This window comes from Protopterus annectens, chromosome 8.part1 (genome assembly GCF_019279795.1).
Source record: "Protopterus annectens isolate FY-2018-M chromosome 8.part1, PAN1.0, whole genome shotgun sequence".
NCBI lineage: Eukaryota > Metazoa > Chordata > Ceratodontiformes > Protopteridae > Protopterus > Protopterus annectens.
The window spans coordinates 208325151-208347341 of record NC_056742.1 but is presented as its reverse complement, the minus strand read 5'-3'; positions in this window follow the sequence as shown (position 1 = coordinate 208347341).

Sequence of the window (22191 nt, the reverse complement as noted above, 5' to 3'; positions counted from 1 at the left end):
GGGGCACACCTGACTGTTACTACATTTCTACATAGGATTCGGGGGGCACACCTGACTCTTACTCCATGACTACATAGGATTGGGGGGGCACACCTGACACTTGTACACATTTGCTATGACTGTACTGGTATTGCAGGTACTCCATTTCATTCTGTATTCTAACCTATCATGCTGACTAGAGGCATATCAGTGTACTACAGGTCTTAGGTTTGACTGACCTACATTTCAGTTTCTGACTTCTTACCCTTCATAGATTCATAGGTTCATAGGTAGGTACTAGGCTATCAGCCCGAGGGCCAAGGCAATCCTAGCCAACAGTGTATTGGCTTCCGCCAACCACGTATTATTAAATTCCTGCCCCTCTATTGAGCAGTGCCCCAGACATAATCCCAGGGGTGAACTTCCTATCACCCATCCACTTATCAAGGTTTTCCTTGAATAATGCTAGTAAAGAACTCTGCTTGATGTGGGTGGGAATTTTGTTCCAGAATATAGGAATTCTCTGGGACAAGAATCTATCCCTACAGCATATTCTATTTATTGTTGTGGTGAGGTTTAGGTCCCTAGAGCATGTGGCTCGGGGAGATTGGGATTTCTTCAAGTGGAGCATATCCAGCTATTCCACATTTGACATAGCTTTGTATGTCAGAGAGAGGTCTCCTTGCAGTAAGCGATATACGACCAAGTAGAGTTTGAGTTTCTTGAGCCAGTTGGCATAGGGCAATTGCTTGAGGTCAGCAATCCTTTTGGTGAGGTACTTTTGGGGCCTCACAAGTTGTTATTGGTGTCTAGTGAGGTACATCCCAAATGGGGCATTGTATTCAATGAGGGGTCTGATAAGTGACAAGTAGAAGGGAATTGTGACTTCCTTATTCCTAGATGCGAAACCTTTTGTGATTAAGTGGGCCAAGTAGAAAGATTTTCTGACCACTATGGAAATGTGGTTATCAAAAAAGAGGTTACTATCCACTTGGGACCCAAGGTCTCTTATCACACTTTCTGTGTTAAGTGAACATCCCCCTATTTGGTAATTTATGGGTACCATGTTTTTGCCAAAGGGGATAGCAATGCATTTTTTGGCACTTAGCTTGAGACCATGATTTTGACACTAGGTGTCTGTCTTGGTGAGGCCCTTTTGCAGCATGTCTGCATCAGTAGGGGAATCGATAATGGCACCCAGTTTGCAGTCATCTGCGAACTTTGTTAGCCATAGACCCTTGGTGTTCGCTTGCACTTCAGAGAAGTATATACCAAACAGGAGGAGTCCCAAGACTGACCCCTGGGGTACTCCACTTGTCACTGGTTTGGAGTTGGATTTGGAGTCTGCAACTCTTACCGTGTGGTTTCTGTCCATGAGCCAGTTGGCCACCCATCTTGTGACATATGGGTTTATGTTAAAGTTGATGAGTTTATGATTCCTGAATGACGAATAGTGTTGAAGGCTTTTGTGAGGTACAGGTAGGCTGTGTGGAGCACCTTGCCCTTGTCTATGGCCTTAGTAATTGTTTCAAAGAAGTCTAACAGGTTTAGGAGACATGACCTACCTTTTACAAATCCAAATTGGGTAGCATCCAGAGTTTGGAGGTTACCAATGTCTTTGTTTATGAGTTCCATGATGACACGCTCCATGGCCTTGCAGGCTAGGCTTGTCAGGCTAATAGGTCTATAGTTCCTGGAGTTTGTGGTCATTCCTCCTTTGTGGAGTGGGATAACCCTTTGCTGTGTGCCATTCTGTGGGCATATAGCCTGTGGTGAGGCTTTGATTGAGCATGAATTTTAGGTGTAGGGCTAGTTCATTTTGGAGTTTGTGTAGGATGCAGCCTGAGATGTTGTCCGGTCCCATGGATGCTGTGTTTTTAGCTTTAGAGAATTACATTTTACCTGTGTGTGTTTGTGATTACTGGGGTTTTACAAACATCTGGTATAGTTATAGGCCCTTTGGGGGGTGAGGAGGGAGTAAAGCTTGCACTGAATCTGTCTGCCAATATGTTGGCAATATCAGTTGGCTCTGTATATTTTGTGCCGCTCTGTTGTAGCTCGGTGCAGATCTGGGTGTTGCCATGGAGGTTCTTGACATAGCTAAAAAATGTGTTGTGGTTGTCTTTGGAATCCGTGGCAATTTTTCTTTCAAAATTAGCTTTGAAGGATTTTATGATGGATCTTAGTTTCTTACTGAGGCCCATCACTGAGTTCCTCCATTCCTGGGTTTTTACTCTCTTTTGCAACAGTTTCTTCGTTCTGTTGAAGAGTTTGTTAATGGAAGGGCACTACCAGATTGGCTTCCTTTTTTTGGAGGATAGTGTCTTGGTTTTCTTGGGGATAGCATGAGCCATGCACTCATGCAACTGCTTGTAGAGTGCATTTGAGTAGGATTCAACATTTGTGACTGCATTGACTGTGTTATCCATCTGCAGGGGCATCACAAAGTTAGTCACCTCAGTTTTGAGTAGAATGAAGTTCGCTTTGGAAGCATTTTTTATGATGGTTTCCTTGTGTGTGGATGGGGTTAGGATGTGGATATCTAGGGTGATTAGTTTATGGTCTGATCTAACAAGCAAAAAGTTGATCTCGGTACTGAGCACCAGTCACCCATGTTGGTAATGAACAGGTCCAGAATATTGTTACCCCTGGTGGGGGTGTTGACAAGTTTATCCAGGGCATTAGAGTTAATAAATTCCAGGAATTGTTGAGCAAGGGGGTTATTACAAGATAGTTTTCCCAGTTTAGGTTAGGGTAGTTAAAATCGCCCATTATTGTGGTGTTTGGTTGGACCCTTATTTTTTCCAATGTCTCCAGGAATGAGGAGTGAGGGTCCTGGGACATGGTGGGGGATCTATAACAAGCTACAATTTGGAATGCATTCTTGCCCTGGGTTAGTTGCACTTGGATGATTTCAGAGGCATCATGTTTTACAACTAGCGTTGAGGTGTGGATCTCCTTGATAAATATGGACACACCTCCGCCCTTCGTGTTTTGGTCCTGGTTTTGTGGCCAGAATGTGTGGTATGAATTATAATGTGTTGGGGTGCTCTCAGGAGTCTTGAACCAGGTCTTAGCCACTGCACAGATAATCAATGTTCTCCATTTTGAGGAGTGCCTTGAGTGAGTGCATTTTGAGCATTTCCTAGCATTGAGTTTTTTGTTACCTGTAGTTCTTATGGTGGTGAGTTTGTTTTTTGAGCCTTGCCTAAAAAAGGCACTATAGGGGCACCAAGAGCCTTGGCCAATATCCTGAATCCCAGGGGTGACAGATGCAGGCCATCTCTGGCAAAGCATCATGGCCTGTCAAGCATGTCATCCCAGGTAGACAGATACTGGATCCCCTTTGAATGACAACAGAAGCTTAGCCAATTCTTGAAGTTGATAATCTTATCCTTGTACTGTGGTATCATTTTTTGGTGAAGGCAGGATGCTACTCAGGGCTAGAGTCATACCTGCCTAGGCTGAAAGATCAGAGAGCTCTTCCATGTCTCTTTTCATGTAGTCCAGGAAGGTATGTCTCAGGTCATTTACACCAACATGGGCTATGACAGACTCATATTTATACTTGCCTTGTAGTGACCTTAGTTCATGCATTATGTGACAGATTCTGGCACCCGACAATCAGCTGACTGTAACCTTCTCTTTCTCCAGTCTGGTTAGTGGGATATTGGTGTGCCTGACTATGTTGTTTTGTCTTATGGGCTGTGGTTGTGCGGTACACTGAGTTTATTGGCTATGTGTTGTTTGGGGTGTGTTGGTGGGAGGAGGTTGTTTGTGTGTCTGATTTGGAGGTCTCTGTTGCCTAGGCAGATTTAGATTTTTAATCAGAGCCTCCGTATATGTCTTGGTGTTACTATGCATGGGTTTTGGAGGTGTTGGTTTAGTTGGTCTATGTGTAGTGAGTGGGGTATTGCGAGTTGGTACCTTCTCCTCTTGACTGTCTGTTCCAGTCTTGGTTGGAGAGAGCTTTGGCTCTATATTGGCTGTATAAGTGCATCTTTCACAAGTGTTAGTGTTAATGGTAGGAGGAGAGGGTTGTCTGTGTACATGAGGCAGTTGTAGCATTGCCTCAAGATGCCCAGGCCCATCAGGCAGGCTGGAGAGTACACCAGGAGCTGTCTCTTGGACATGCCTGAATAAGTAGGGAAGTATAAAGACTATTCCCTTCTGGCATATGTGGGGTTTGAGTGCTGGGGCTTATCTAGTGCTGCAGTAGATTTAGAACAAATGCTGGGCTGAAAGGTGTGGGTCTGAGTGCTTTAGGCTGAAAGACTGACAAGTTATAAATGAAAAACTGAAGGGCAGACTTTGTGGAGCTGGGAATGGTTAACCCCAGCTAACCGGCACTGCGTGGTGCACAAAAACGTGCAAATGCAGGTTATTATAGCAGGAAGATAAAAGGGATATAAATTACCCCAAAATGGCCAGTAAACTACAAATTCAGGACTAACATCCCACTGCCTGACCTGTTGTAGTCTGTCTGTGTAGGTCTTGGGGGTGTGCTCCCCATAGCCATCAATCAGAGGCCTTAGCACATTTGGCCTAGCACATTTCCTGCAGTGAGTTTTGTCACCTTGTCTAGAATTGGCTGCTGTGGTGACACCCATATTTGTTACAGATCTTTTGCTGCCACTATAGGTATCTACTATCTCCTGGCATCCCATTCAACCACACAATTCCCTTGCATGCTCACATCCATACCATAGATATAAGTAACAACACATACCACTCAATTCGGCAATTGGTAGGGAGAGTGACTTACCTTGTGACTGTGCCAGTATTGAGGATGGTGCTGTAGGACTGACTATGTTGGATGCACATAGTACACTACCTATACGTGGTTAACAACAAGCAGTGTCATGTTTGGCATCACTTTTACTGTGTGTGCGAGTTAGAGAGAGGTGTCATTCCCTGGGTCTCTACTGTGTCAGTGTATGTGCTATGCATTGCCTCTTTTCCAAGGCCTGAGCATACTGGGCATGCCTCCTTCTGCCTACTGGGTCAGGCTCAGGCTGTACTCCCCCAAGTCACTCTGTGCCTGTGCAGGCCTTGGCAATGGTGGGGGGTTGTGTGGCCCTGCCCCATTCTGTTCCTGATGCAGCTGTTTCCACAGGATCATTTTGTGTACCATGGCACATACAATGACAATTTGGGTACATGTAGCTGGTGAATACTGCAAGGCTCCACTGGATGTGTCCAGGCACTGGAACTGTGACTTGAGCATCCCAAACACACGCTCTATTATGATTCTGATCTGTGCGTGTGCCTCATTGTGTAGTTCTTGTTCCGGTGTGTGCGCATTTCTGATGGGTGTCATCAGCCACGGTTCCAGTGCATAACCAGCATCCTCCACTAGGTGACTGTAAGGGCTGTCCCCATTGGCAAATCTTTAGTACAGCTGCGTCAAATGCCAGATGTGGGAGTAGTGACAGCATCCAGGACAGCCAGCATGCACATTCATTATAATGCCCTGGGCATTGCACGCGACCTAGTAGTTGATGGAGGGGAAACCCTTGTGGTTGATGTAGACCCTACCCTGCTCACCGGGTGGTGCTTTGATGCATATGTGCGTGCAGTCTATAGCACCCACTACCTCAGGGTATTCTGCTGTTTGGTGGAAGAGATGAATATTGCTGGCCAACGCCTCATGGGAGTTGGGGAAATATATGTGCTCACCGGCATGTGCTGACATGGCATCCAGGAACTGGTGGATAACCCTGGATGCTGATGCTTGTTTGATCCCTATGATATCCCCAGTTGGCCTTTGAAAGGTACCTGTGGCTAGTATTCTTAGGTCTGCACATACCTTGGTATCCACTGGGATGGGTTCCCCTCTGTCAGTTCTGTGTGTAAGGTGTGGCTGGCACAGCTCAACAATTTGCTGTAGGAGGTCTCTGTCCACCCTATAGTGCTCCACTATCTCAGCTCATGTAGACCCTGGTAGGTTACCCTGAGTCTGTACACTCTTCTCCTTCTCCTCACTGTGGGTTGGTCGACAGCATTCTCATCCTTACCACCCTCAGCCTCTTCCACATGTTGATGTATGATAGCTGCTTCAGCCCCTATCATTTTGTTGCTTTTGTTTGTTAAAATTTCCCCACTTGTGTACACCAGTGGTGTAGAGTTTGTGGGGAAAACCAGAGGGAAAGATGTTTTCATATTTTTTAGTGGTGTGCTGGGCTGGGTTGGGCTGCAGCCTGTGTAATTGGCTGATTCTGATACATTTCACCTGCCAGCTATGCTAGCTCTCCTACATTACCTTCCTACTGCAGTTTTCCATTCCCATTGCCTTCCTGTTTAAGCCCAGAGGTGCACTGCGCAAACACAGTGCCCAGATGTGCACAGAGCTGCTATTTCCTGGTTTACTTTTTTTACCTTTAAAACATGGTGCGTGGTCCACACACCGATTTAGGAAATGTAAAGAGTGCTAGGCAGTCTCAGACACACCCCCTTGCTTGGCTGTGCTAAGCTAAGGGCAAACCCGAGCCACAAGGCTCCAGTAAGCTTACAGTATACCTGACACACACTCCTATGATGTCAGCTAACTCTTAGGCTTGCACCATGGTATTCCTGCACTTACACTGTTGGGTGCTGGCTAGCATTGAGGGGAAATCTGGGATTCAGTATTATTCCCCACATTTGCATAGGATTGCCTGCTAATGCATAGTTTCATGTCCCACACTGAGTCTTACACCTTAGCAACCACTATTCACTGGATATGTTGCCTTCTGCCTGCCATTGAGTATAATGGAAAAATAGTGATTTTGGATACAATGGTTATTTCAGTTTCTTTTTTTAGTTTCAGCCCGATCCCATTTGCACGCTGCTGCCCTATGCTTAAACAGCCAAAATCGGCTAAAAAAATAAAAGTTATCTATTTATTTTTTTTTTTGCCAACTGTTTTCCATGCCATATATTTGGCCATTGGCATGCTTTACACATAGTTACTAACAGAGTACATTTCTACACACTACACTAGTCATGCACAGCTGGTTGACAGCTTCTTGGATTGCACATTCACCTCATTTGCATGATTTTCACCTGCAAATGGGTAATTGGCATACAGGAGCTGTGTCCATGCAGAAATAGTGCAGGAGCACCCGTGCATGTCCCTGTATCTTATTTCTGGATCGAACGGTGGCCAAATTGCCTCCATCAGCTCCTGTACTATTCCTGCATGCCATGCAGAGCTTGCTGAATCCAGGGAATGTTTTGTACATCAGATTTCTGTACATAAAATTTCTTAAGGTATTAATTATAACAGCAACATATGAAAAATTAATATTTATATTTACATTATTAAAGAAGTAGTTTTTTTTTAAATAAGCAAAATGGAATTATTTAAAAATAAGCAATAATTTGAGAATATGGAACAATTTATTTGAGAAAATAAGCAATCTTGAAAAGTGATTCCATTTAACATGATAAGAATTGTTAGTTCAGCAAGCAATTATTTTAATAATAGAGAATAGGGAATACAATTCCAGATCTGGCAAACCAATACCCCCTACAGACTGATCTCTTGTGTGAAGGTTTAAAACTATTCCAGATTTATTTGTGTGTCATAGAAATTTAAAAATTAAATAACTAAATTATTTTATACAACTTTTAGGGGATGAAGAGATAATGATTGAAAACAATGTAACATTTTTGGCAAGATAATCATTTTAATCAATAGGAGTCTCTCATCCATTGTAAAAAAGAGATTATTCCATTTATTTGTAAGGTATTTTATAGATTTTAAACTATTGTCAAAATTGATGGATATCATTTTATACTTATACCTAAATAATTCAACTTGTTATTTTGAACAATCTTCTTCTAATATACTTATTAAAGTTACTTTCTGTAACAATAACATTATAATTTTTTGGTAGGATTTTTGTTTTATTTTCATTAAAGAGAAGGCCAGATTTTTTCTGAAAGGATTCCATGAGTTTGAAAAGGATATATAGCAAGTTGTTACAATCCTTCAGGGTCAGTAAAATATCATCAGCAAATAATTGGATTTTAGATGTTAAATTATTACTTAAATGAAATGCCATGATATGTGGTGAAGATCTGATTAAATTAGCAAATGGCTCGACAACCAACTTAAAAAGTAAAGGAGAAACGAGACATCTTTGTTTGGTTCCTTTGAACATGTTAATTGATTTTGAGGTATATGAACCTATCTTCACAAATGCATAACAATTCTCAGAAAGGAATTTAATAAGATGAATGAAATTATTAGAAAAGTTACTTTCTTCTTAAACCAAAGAAAGATAGTTCCAATTTACTGAATCAAAGGCTCTGTCAATCTCCAAACTTACTAATGTTAGCTTTTCGCTTGTTTTACTTGCAAAATCAATTAAAGTTAATACCCTTTTAATATTATCATAAGAATTCATATTCAAAATGAAACCAGTTGGATTGCCATTAATTAAGGATGGAAGAAATTGTTTTAGCCTATTAGTATGTATTGCCATAAACAGTGTATAGTCTATATGTAGTAAAGAAATTGGTCTATATGAAGATCATTTAGCTCAATCCTTATCTGGTTTTAAAATTGGAGATATAATAGTGTGCCTCCAAGAAGGAGGGACACTTTTTAGTTTTTTGGTTAACTGAAAAACTTTAAGTAGTATGGCTAATGTATCATTTTGCAATAGCTTGTAAAGTTCTGGAATAATACCATCATTGTCTGGAGCCTTATTTGGTTTTAATTTATTAATTTGAGCATTTAATTCAGAAAATTAAATATGTTTACCAATTACTGTCATTTATCATCAGTTAATTTATTTTTAATATTATTTCTTAAGAATTTCTTAATTTCCTCCTGAGAATCTAAAGCAGACTTATTATTATTTAATGTACTATCATAAGAACCACTGTGGCAACTCCTAACAGGAACAGCCGAAAGAAAAAGAAGAAGTAAGAATTAAACTCAACCAATATATCTTCCAGATCAGTGACCTTTCTCTTTTCTTTTGAGGAAAAGATTTCTTAAATATGATTGGACTGTGTACTGATTTAGGATTAGCAGAAACAATAACTAACTTCATCTTTTCTTGATTAATCCTAGTTTTATGAGTTATGATTTCCATATATTTATTATTCAACTCTCTTATCTTTTTTATATGTATTGTATTTGTTTTTTGGAGAATCAAGTTTTAAATTACCTATTTTATTTTGTAAGTCAATTAATTATTTATCCCATTGCTGTTTCTTAAGAGAATACCATGAAATTATTTTACCATATGTGTATGCTTTTAATGCATCCCAACAATAAATCTCAGAAATATTAGTATAATTAATTTCAGGAAAAGTTTACACTTCCTTTTTGAAAAAATCCTTGAAATCTTTTAAATTAGTTATGCAAGCAGGGATATGTGTTATAGGAATATTATTGTTACTTTTTAAGAGAAGGTCAAAAGTTATAGGATTATGGTCAGAAAGTGTGCAAGATATTGCATTTACCTTATCTAACCATTTGATTAAATCATTTAAAAAAGAACTCTCTCAATCCTAGCCTGGGATCTGTATTTGTGAGTGTAATGAATAAACAATAGGGAACTTGGTTCTAAGAAATCAACTATATCTGTGATACTCATTAAATCTATACATTGCAATAATTCTTCAGCTGGTGCATTAATTTTCAATTTTTAATAACATTAGTATCTTCCTCTATTAAATGCAGTTAAAATCACCAGCTACTATAATGCTGCCCCATGAAGATGGAACAAGCAGCTCTAAATGTTGTTTAATAGTCTTAACCACTATCCCAGGAATCCAATATAAATTGACAGGGGTGTATGATTTCCTGTTAATTTCCAGTGTTATTGAGCAAAATAGCACTTTATCATCCTTAAAATAACCAATGATCATAGGTACAGGTAAAGTATTTCTCCATAAAATGGCTACTTCTCTTTTTTCTGATTATAATGAGAACTATTTAGCACTGTATATCATTTAGTATTAAGCCTATCTAAGTAATTTTGTAATAAATGGGTCTCTTGAAGAAATACAATCTGAGCCTTTAATAATGTTAAACATTTGTTTAAATCCCCTCTTTTACAACTATTATTTAAACCATTAATGTTCAAAGACATCCATTTTATGTAAGGCATAAGCAATATATTATATAACTAAAAAAGATGTCATAACTGCTAAATAAATGTTATACTTTAGAATCATTTTACAAACCAAGAACTGTATAAGCAACATTGTGAAAAATTTGAAATTCAGCATATTCAATTTGTAAGTAAAAATAATAGTAATATATACCCAAAAAATAATATAGGTTTAATTAATATTAGACATAAAGTTAAACAACCATTCAAGCACTCCATGGAGTCTAAAACTCCTTGTTTGTACAGCATTGGTTAACAAACAATCCCACCCACCAGAGGGAAGAATGCAAAAGCACATCCTCCCTGCTAAATATGAAATATTTGTTAATATTAAATAACAATGTAGACAAAAAGAAAATGAATAAAAATCAACCCTAACTCAAGTTTTTCCAAAAATCAGAAGCTTAAAACTAATGTAAGCTTCAGTCAGAAATAACAAGCAGTTTATAATAACAATCTTAAATAGCTTTTGATATTATAAAACTAAATATATAATCCCAGAGTAAATACCCCTAGTATCTGTATAATCATGAGTAAAATGTTAAAGAAATGCAAGATGCAATTAGGAACAAGAAGTAATTATGAATATATAACCATTCACAAAATAGCTCAGAATATCTAAAGATCCAATAGTGACATCCCCTAAAAGTGCCAAGATGAAAGTTGAAGACAATGATTAAAAATTAAAAAAAAATGTAATTTATGTGGCACTGAAAGTCTGTTGTGGTAATATTTCTGCTTAAATAAAGCACAACAATTGAACATAAAGGTCTTATTATTGGAGATAATTTCAAGAGTAAGTTAAGAGTGATATGAACATGAGAAACATATGAGCCTTACTTTAACCCAACAACTATCTAGACAGAAATATTTATATATTTATAAAATGATAATCAATCATTTCCTGGTGTCATGCTACATTAAATCAAATCATTAACCTGTAGAGTTCCTACCAACTAAATTCTCCTTGAGGCATGTAAATGTTTTAAATCTGTTACCATATAGAACAAATGTAGATTTATTTACTTATATGTACAAACCCATATGTATGCCTAAGGAAAAAAACTTATAGAGATTTAATGGTAAGGCATACTAATTGTATATCATACTACCTCACTGTTTCTCCCTTGCTGTGTATGTTCAAATATTTATATAATAATATAGGGTGAATTCATACATTGCATAAAAAGATTTTAACAGTAAGGGCTGTTTGTTTGCTTCATCCACAGTAAAGCTTTGCTATGGACTATGAGGAAGTAATGCATTTCTGGAGTAACTCTACTATAATTCCTGTGATTTTAATGTCACATAAAATATGACAATCTTTGTTATTACAGAGTGTACCTGTGTGATAAGAAACTAGAAATGTGCCCCGTTTGTCAATGCTTGAGCCACATTTATCCATACTGTCTTTGCACTACTAATACGGTTACTTCTAGTCTAGCCCATCTCATTATGGAAGCCGTTGAGCAACATACAAAAATCTTGCTGAAAAATGAAAATGGTGGAGCATGTTACAGAAGCTAAAAGAGTGCTTGAATTTTCCTACCACATCTTTCATCATCCAGGAAATTGGGAGACTTGGTTTCATCTCTGAGCTCTTCTAGATTGGGAATTACCCAAACACAAATTCTCTCCAGAGGAATACTTCTGCAAATAAAAAGTTGCAAAGCTAAAGCCTTGCAAAAGAACACAATCAGCCTTCACCAAAGTCAAATATACCCACCCCTTTCTACTGATTGACACTCAGCAAAACAGTGTGCATACTTGGTGGGAAACTTCAAAAACTGTATCTTGACAGGATCACTGAATCATTATTAGAATTGTTCACAGAACTCATACACCATCAGAAACAGCTACAATGAGAGACACACCAAAGCAAATGCCCAAAAGCGCACCAGAAACACCAAACACCCTCATCTATCCAAGTCAAGACCGACATTCAAAATATATAGAGCATTACACAAGGTTACAACTACTTAAACAACTGCTACAATGGAAACATGTATTTGAACGGCACATACCAAATGCAATTTTTTATATCCAGCTCATCAAATCTCCCTAAGCTATACAAAGCAAACAAAATCTCCCAGCACACACCAAGTCCACAAAGCCATCCCAATACCAACATCACAAGTCTAACCACAACAAACAAAAGTAATCAACAGCAACCATGCAAACCAATTCAGAACAAAACCAGAACCAAGAATCCTGACCACAGATACACAAAAGCTCCTGAGAGACATTAAATGTGCACCTAAGGATGAACAGAGAAAAGAACAGAAAAATATAATAGATTATAAAGGTATAGACAGTACATAGAATATAATACTAATAAAGTAGAAACAGATCAGCAGTACATTATGCAACAAAGAAGTATTACCCAAGAGCAAAATATTAATAATCTGAGAAAAAAATATATATTTCATTTTTAAAAGGAAAACATGGATCTTACATATGCAATCTAACATTAGGTATTGAAGAAGGACATGATATGAGAATATTAACCACAAATAAACATATTTACTTGTTTAGTAAAAATTAATTATCCTAGAAATAATTAAATAATTACATCTAAATAGTACTAGATTACCATATGACATTGCAATATGATTAATAAGTTAGTAAGACATAGATAATTTACCTTACTGCAGGAAGATACAGATTTCCCTTAGTAATAGTGACAAGAATATCTCACAAATCTATATGAATATAAAATTGAATGTATGGGAAGCTGAAACAAAATTGAAAGTTAATATATTAATACTAAATAAAATAAAATAATTTGTCCTTTAGTTTCTTTTTTTTATAATTTGTCTCCCAACTGGATATCTTGGTTTGTCTTTCAAGGAAAGAACTAGTCCAATCCATGTCTTCATTTTGTTCAAGAATGTTATTGACTTTTAAGAAAAAAACAGCTGCATCCAAATCTTTAGAAATCTTCATTTCTTCTTCTGAAATACCTTCAGTCTAGCAGGAAATAATACATGGACTTTAATCTTTTTCTTTAATTCTTTAATTAGGGGAAGAAAACATTTCCTTTTGGAAATAACTGTAGTGGAATAGCCATTGTCAAAATGAAAAATCCTGTCATCAAGTCTGACAGGAGATTTAATCCAGGCAGTTTTAAGAATTAATTCCTTTTATTGTGAGAGGAAAATCTGACAATTATAGATCTTGAAGTTGGTTTATTTTTTTGATGAAGAGGAAGAAGGCAGGGATCGATGTGCTGTCTCAATGTGAAAAGATGTTGCCTCAGGTAAATCCAATATATTGGGAAGCCAGGATGTTAAAAAGTCATGTTGTTACCTTCTATTTTCTCAGGAAGACCAAATATTCTGATATTATTTATACGTGACCTATTTTCAAGGTCATCATCTTTATTAAAAGAGATGTATTTGGTTTTAATAAGAATTGTGTTGTGTTCATCTTCCATTAATCTTCATTATACATCATTTAATGAGTCATCTATACTGGAAATCTATGATTTTTTGTTGTTGTAAAGCTTCTTGTATTTAGTCCATTTGCTTAGTGCATTTTTCTTTGAAATTATCCAGTTTAGTATCTATTCTGTCCATCTTGAATGATGATTTCTAGATATTACTGAGAAGAGACTGGACTTCTTTTTTAAATGAGTCCCAAGAGTCAGTTTTAAGATGACTCATTTCAAAGTTATTAGTAGAGACAATTTCCAGTAATGTATTTGACAGGAAAAATTAAAGATTTTAAAATAAAAATCTCGATACTATCATAGACAGTATACTACCTAAATATATTAGAATCTTTGTGAATATGGCTTCTAAGATAGTTTTAGTTTCAAAATTCCAGTCAAAGAAATATAAAAATAGCAGAGTAGGAGAAATCTGCTGCTACTCTGTCAACGTCTTCATCCTTGTCCATTTTCAAGTGCAACTTAGATCAATAGATGAGAAACAATTTACCCAAGTACAGCTCCCTGTACTGCTAATTGACACAGGTAGCCCCTAAATATGTTATCCCATGTATGGGTCCTCTCAACCTATTTATGGTATGATCCCAATTATTCTCATTAGGGGTAATATATAATTATTAACCATATAATGGGTAAGACCAATCTATAATGATATGGGATCAGTTATTTTGAGCACAAAAAGGCAAACTGGCCATGTTTAAAATGGCCCTCAAGGGCAGCTAGCCTAGTACTTACTTCGAAAAGTATTAAAGTGAAATGTGGAACTTCTCCTATAGGGCCATTTTTTATTTGCATGAAGATTGTGTGTGCTCACCATAATGGATTATAAGTACACTGTAACAACAGGTACATCCATACTGCAGTTGGTAAGATCCATTAGCAGATAAAGCCATTCTAGTCTGCCAGAACTTCAACTATGAAGTAGTTCTCTTATGACTCTGGTTCCTGATAACATGAAAGAGTACATATTCAAACAAATATAATGAAAAGGAAATAAAGCTAAGACTTTTCTTGTAGCCTGTGCTCTACTCACAGATCAATATTTATTGTAGACATGCTTAAGTTTTACATATGGAGTTATAAAACTTAGCTGCATGAATTGGTAGGGTAGAGCTCTCCTCAACATTTCCTGGGTTGTTGTCTCATGGGAGCATGGCTTTGATCACTATTGCTGTAAAAGAAGAGTTTGCATACCTATAGATTTAGGCTTTGTAAAAGCCAACCAGAAGGGTGACCACTAAAATCTGCAAGTCATAAATTCATGTGCCTGAAAAAAATGTGTTTTCCACAATTAATTATTGAAGTCATTAGTTAAAATGGGAAATAATCCATTTTTCTAAAAGAAAGCTAGATGGCTGTTCCTACATCCCACTCTAATACTTCTCATCCGTATACCTTTTCTACAGCTCTCTACTAATGCACAATACCCAAATCACTACTTTTACCAAACTATCATGCCTGCATATTTCCCTCAACCTTTATCACTCACTCTCTCCTTTGCCATTAACAGAATGGATTACACTCCTCCCTAGTTCTTGCCTCTTACACAAAATTCTCTCCTTACTCCTTTCTAGAACAAAATACCCATACCACATCCTAGCTCTTAGTTATAGGGCCCCTTCTACTAACCTCCTTTGTCATTGTATTAAACCTAACAAGGAACATTGAATGTAACCTTGACTCATATATCCTCCAACTTACTACAGCTTTTTACAATCCTCACTATCGTGTGTCCTTCTTAATCCTAATAGTATCAAAAATAAAACTGACCATATTAATGCATTTGTTCCTTGACCACAAGCTTGCAAGGTCTTGTAATGACTAAATCCAAGTTCAAGACCACTAACCCAAACCTTTTTCCTTCATACAAATCTGTCCTTAACTGTAGACCTAGAAAAATACCTGAGGAGGATCTCACCACTCTCGGATCAAGAAAATGCTTCTAGTGATCAGATTAAATCCATAGATCCATAACATGTTGGCTTATGGTCAGTAAATGAAACAAAACACAGCTTAATAGACAGGGTTAAAAGTATCAGTGTGAATACTGCAGCGTCAGCACCATATGCTTGCAGGATTTGGTTTTGGAAATTGTTTTTCATGTAACAAAATCTAAATATTATGGGGTGTTGCATACTTTTTAGCAGTGGTGAAATAGATCATGATGATTATATATGCAACTAGATATTTTTATTTATTGGTTGATCGATTGTCCTAAGAATGGAGTCTGGATGAAAGCTGCAAATAAAACACATATCAGTATATTGTGCACATATTTTTGTTTATTTTATCTACTCTCTTGGTACATTGCCACATTCTCCTTACTTGTCATAAATCATCAGTACAAGTAAAAATCACCTAAGCATTTAATAATTGCTCAACTTGCGAGAAAATACGGTAGATATTTACACACTGTACACTAAGGCACAGAAGCAGAGCCCACAAAAACATTAACTCACCAAAACAACCCCTAAACCAAAACTGACACCTTGGTTAAATTAAAATAAATAAACAATTAAATAAAATCAAGGAAAACAGTGAATGTATTTTCATTAGTTTTAAAGTAAACAAATAACTTCCCACACCAATAACAAACATCATATCAGAAGAGGTGCCACCAGTACATGAGGTGAACAGAGTAGTTATAGCAGTGCCTGCTGAGTTATCAATGAATGAGAAGCTAATAGAGGGTTGACAGCAAGCAATGAGATTTAAAAGGAGATTATGACATGACTTTCAACAGTGGAGCAGCATTCAGCAGAAGCAGGATTATTATGACAGGTTGAGTCATTGAATAATTTGAAGACTATTGCTGTGTTTGTTGGAGAAGGCATGTGTTTTTGTTTGAGGCAACTGGTGTAGAAGGTAAGGAAAAGAACAGTACAAAAATGACTCCAGCATCTGTAACTTATTTTGGGCTACAGGGCCTAGAAAGAAGACAACCTATAAAAAGGCAGGAGCAGAAGGAAGAAAGGCACTAGTAGCGGATACGTTTAACATTAAAGAACTTATTTCAGCAGAATAGCTGGTATGGTCTAAAGGCTTATTTTTTGTCTCAGGAAGGAGAGCAGATTTTTCAGACTTGATGATGTCTTTTAGACAATTTACAATAAATCTTATTTTAAAATACAGCTAACTCAATACTTGTCGAGAAACATCTAATACCTTTGTTCCCCAAACAACTTTACTGTAATGTTGTTTCGAGATATACATGAAGTTGATTTTATTAGCTATTTTAAAAGCATGGAATTCAGTAAAAAGAAAGTTTTACAATTTATCAAATATTAAAAGAAATATTTTGAAACTTTTAGCTTCTGACAGTGATGGGTAAATAACAATGGCAATAATGGATAATCAGCAATATGTTATATCTGTATGATGATTTTAATAGCTTATGAATCTCAGTACAAAAATGCAAATAAAGATTTATTTTACATTTTAGAAAAAAAAAATAGACCATTTGCTGATTAAGTTATTTAATTCCTCCCTTACCAAATTCAAGTCTAAATTGAACATCTGGATAAGGAATTAGACATTTTCTCTGGTTTGGCACCTGTGTCTCAAATGGATACATGTAGCCTATAAATGGTTCATTTTTCAGGCTCTTTCCTGTAAATGTTTCATTTCCCCGTGCTTACATTACCAGGAGTAGCAGAACTTGTCAGAGATTTGGGATGCATGGCTATGCTTAAAAGGGAGCCTACAGACCTGTGAAATAATTTTTTTCTCATCAGATTTTTGAGTTTCTGACTGAAGCAACTGAAGTTACCAGTGATCTTTGATAATAATTTAAGCAATACTTCATTTAGGCCTTAGCTGTTTACTAGAGAAACCAAAGCAACAGATGTCATTATCAAATTAGTGTGCTTATTAAATGTATTTCTGACAGTAAGAAACATTACTAGAAAGTACTGAAATGTTTCGAAGGGAAATGAAGATTTAAACAAAAAACACGGACACCAAAGGTTAGCGCTTTCATTCACATTAATATGCTGTGAACTTCATCAGAAAAACACTCTAACCACCCTAAAACAGCATTTAAATACTTAATTAGCAGTCACATGACTGAATAATTATAATTAAAAAGAAAGCTCATTTTTGTAAATGTAAAAAAATACATATAAAAATCCATATAGTGGAAATAGTAGAAGTAGTAAACATAATTAAAACGTTTTTTGTACATTCTAATAAATGTCATAAAATGAAGTTTTAAAAAAACTTTATAGCTTAGTTTGCAAAAAGCACTTTATGTTAATGGTGTCATTTAGACCTGGTGCACTATCTGCACCCAAGTAAATTTGCCATAGGGATTTCTTGCATTCTAACCAAGTATTATAATCACCCAAAAAAGTTTCTTGACTGACAGTATCTATCACTGAAAAAACAAATTTTTTGAAGTCAATACAAATACCAGCATGTTTTGCCAAAGCACTGGTTTGTTCTTTTTTCTTAATTGCTAAAAGATGTTCATAAGTACATCTTTTTAGACACCTAGTAGTCTTTCCTATGTAATAACTTGGGCAGGATAAACATTGTGCAACATATACTACCATTTCACTTTGACAAGTATAGTATCCTTTGGCCCAAAAAGTTATTTTTATGTGACTAAATTCCACTGAAGACATGTTACTGATGTACCTACACTGTCTACAAGAATTACAAGAATAACTACCTTTTTTCTGAATAAGTGCACTTTTTGTGTCAGTTTTGTTGTTGCAACACTGTTCTAATAAACTCTTGATGTTTGTAACTTTTTTATAAGTAAACAGAGGTTGCAGTCCTATAATCTTGCCTAAATCTATATTACCTAGTACAATTTTCCAATTGTCAACTATAATTTTTCTAATGGTCCACATCTCATTAACTATAGGAAGTGGAAATGAACATATAAAGCTGTTATTCAAATTCTTGGAGTGGTCACTGATACCCTGTCCTTCATTCAATGATTCAAACTGGGTGTGACCTCTCAAAATTGGACTTGCCTTGCCATCTCTTTACTTTAGAACTTCATTTTCTATTTGGTTCAGCCATAATCTGTCATAACCTCTAGCCTCAAATAAAGTTCTCAAAACCTCCCTTTCTTTTGTACAGTCAGTATCTGATGTAGTTAATCTACTAAGCCTAATTAGTTGTCCTTTAACAACACCCTTTTTATATGAGGAGGATGGAGGCTGTCTCTATGTAGATATTGGTTGGCAAACACTGGCTTTCTATAAATGCTACTAATGAACTGTTTGGACTGAAAGTCAAATGTCAAATTTAAATCCAAAAATTTAAGACTACAACCAAAACCACTGATGGTGAACTTTATGAAATCAGTAGAATTGTTTAAGTCCAAAGCTAGAGTTGCCCCTGCTTTTGCTAACTTTGTGATGGCAAATTGGGAAAACATGTTTCTTATTAAACACAGGTTGTTTGATAGGATACTGATATATTGCCGTTACATTGATGATCTCTTTTTACTTTGGCAACGTAGCTATGAAGATTTCGAAATGCTAGTGAATCTATAGATATATATATATATATATATATATATATATATATATATATATATATATATATATATACATACATATCTATATATATATCTATCTATCTATCTATATATATATATATATATATATATATATATATATATATATATATATAAATATATATATATATATATATATATATATCAATATATATATATATATATATATATATATATGGGTCTACCTGAGTTAGTGAAATGCCAGAAGACCGACAAGAGGCCCAGAAGATCGACAAGTCAGAAGACCGACGTGACAGATGAAAACACCGGCCGAGGATGCCGACATGGGAAAAGGCTGTGTAAGTATGCAGTAGTGACGGACATTTGGGTGCGAGTAAGGTAAGTGTGGATATTGACGTGTGTGGGGATAGGGGTGGGTTAAGTGAGTTAGGGTTAGGAGCGGTCAGGTAAGTGTGCGGTAGTGATTGTGTTTGGGTTAGGGCGGGTTAAGTGAGTTAGGGTTAGGAGCGGGTCAGGTAAGTGTGGTAGTGATTGTGTTTGGGTTAGGGGTGGGTTAAGTGAGTTAGGTTAGGAACGGTCAGGTAAGTGTGCGGTAGTGATTGTGTTTGGGTTAGGGGTGGGTTAAGTGAGTTAGGGTTAGCCGGGTTAGCTGAGTATCGATAGTGACGGACCTTAGGGTTAGGGTTTGGGTTAGGGTTGTAGATAGTTGTGTATGTGAGGTTTAGTGTGGGTTTGTAGGGATTTTGGTGTGCTTGTGTTGTGTGTGTGGTTTTTGGACAGGGAATGTGATTTGTTTGTTGATTGTTGTGATTGTGGTGTGTGCAGTGTATGAGGTTTCGTGTTTGTGTACCGTCGGTTATTTCGTTGTCGGGCATGTGGGGTTTCGTGTTTTTGCACCGTTGGTTATGTGGTTTCGGTGATTGCGTTGTCAGTCTTCTGGCGTGTCGATTATGTCAGGTAGAACCATATATATATATATATATATATATATATATATATATATATATATATATATATATATATATATTTATATATATATACACACACACACATTGAGTAGCTCATGTAAGTATACATAGAATAATCTAAATTAATTTTCTTTAACACTACAAATATTATCAAAATAATGTCAACTCCAATACATTTCAGCATTGCAAATGATTGATAATTGTGTAGCTCATGTAGGTATACGTAGAATAATCTAAACTAATTTCTTTAACACTACAAATATTATCAAAATATTGTCAACTCCAATAAATATCAGCATTGCAAATGATTGATAGATGCATGGGAAAACATTGAAAACTGGTCACATCAAAAGTCTACACTACACATAATCAACATCCGCAAGCTGCAGTTATCCAGGCCAGATTATGCTGGAATGGTAAAACAGCTCATTATTATATGATGTACATGTTGCATTTATACATGACTATTTCATTAAAAAAAAAATGATAGGCCTATGATGCAGCATCTTGTTCTTCTTTTTAATATGTCTAACAAGCTAACATCACACAAAATGCCATTTTTATATAACGTGAATGTATTATCACTAAATGCTGACATATCCATAGTTATGATATACACCTGCTTTGCTGCTTAATGTATACTGCATTACAAGTAAACGACATGTCAGCTAAACAGTACTCTGTCAACTATACTCTGTCACCTATATTACACAGTACTAAACAGTACTCTATGATGTGGGTGACATATGTATAGCTTTTGCACATTACAGCATTACGGGAAATGGTTCTCTGTACTTTCAATGACTGTGAACATCCCTTTGAGGTAGTGGTAGTTTGCTTTGGTAACAATGATGTGAACAAATGGATTTCTCTCTTTACAAGATACTGCTGACTCCATGAGTTGTCCACCTGGAACCTTTGGGTATGTCTATGACAATGTGCACAGCCAAAAATGTAAACATCTTCTAAATATGGAAAGACACCTATTTGTTTTAAGAGGTAAAGAGGCAAAGTGGTTGCCAATTAAAGTTAGCATACATGAGTCTAGACGGTTTGTCATTCACAGCACTTCTGATGAGAAGGAAGTTAAAAAATAAATGTTATGCACCAGCATGCACCTGATGATCAACTGACTTTGAAATATGAAAAGAGGAATAGTCTGAATGCTTGAGCTGGACTGGCACATGAACCATCATATGTGGTACTGGCTGATTGCCTTGAAGGGACAATAACTCAAGTTACAAATGTAATGCCATTGTGGTGTAAGCTATTAGAAACAATGGGAAGGATGAGCAGAAAATGTTTATCAACTGCATGCAAAGAACCACAAGAAGTCTACAACATTAATCCAATCCAACATCGTTGAGAATAAACAATGATCAGTGGTGGTATAAAAATTATATTGATACTGTCTCATGTATTGGCATGACTGTGATATGAACTGATGAGAACAGTAGTATTTTGTGCGCAAGTCAAATATGGATTACAGATAAAGATAGACCATGTAGACAATTATGTATGATTCATGACATGACTATTACACAAATTACATTTTGTCAATAACTGGTAAACTAAGTCTCAAAAATATTTTATATATATATATATATATATATATATATATATATATATATATATCAACAGAGGTAGATATAGATACATGCAATATAATGTGTCAATTTGTTTATGTAATTATTGAATGTGATTTCAAGGTATGCTTGATTTTGAACATGTAACTAATTTGTGCAAGCAGAACAACGAGGCAGGGGCAGTAGTTAAGGGTTGTTCTTTTTAGTACTATCAGAATATTTGGAGAAAGATTCAATCTTTACATTTAATTAAACTGTATTGAACTTATATCTGTATTGAACTTATTTAGAGTTTCAGTCTACTAGCAGAATGATAATGTGTGTGCCATCTGTTTACAGAGTTGAAACATTGGAAACATGAATCACACAGGGAGAGATAAGTTTCCATAGGAAATGTTGCAGTTTGTCTTCACAAACCCCAAAAATTCCAAAGAAAGACAACTTCTATATCACAATTTACCCTTATATTTGACTATTAATTCTGGGAATATATTGATTTGTTATCTGAAGTGTTACCTAAAAACTCCATAGAGGTATGGCATTGCCAAGTGCAATGTCTGATGGAATGTAAAATAGCAGACTTAAGGGCTGTCAAAAT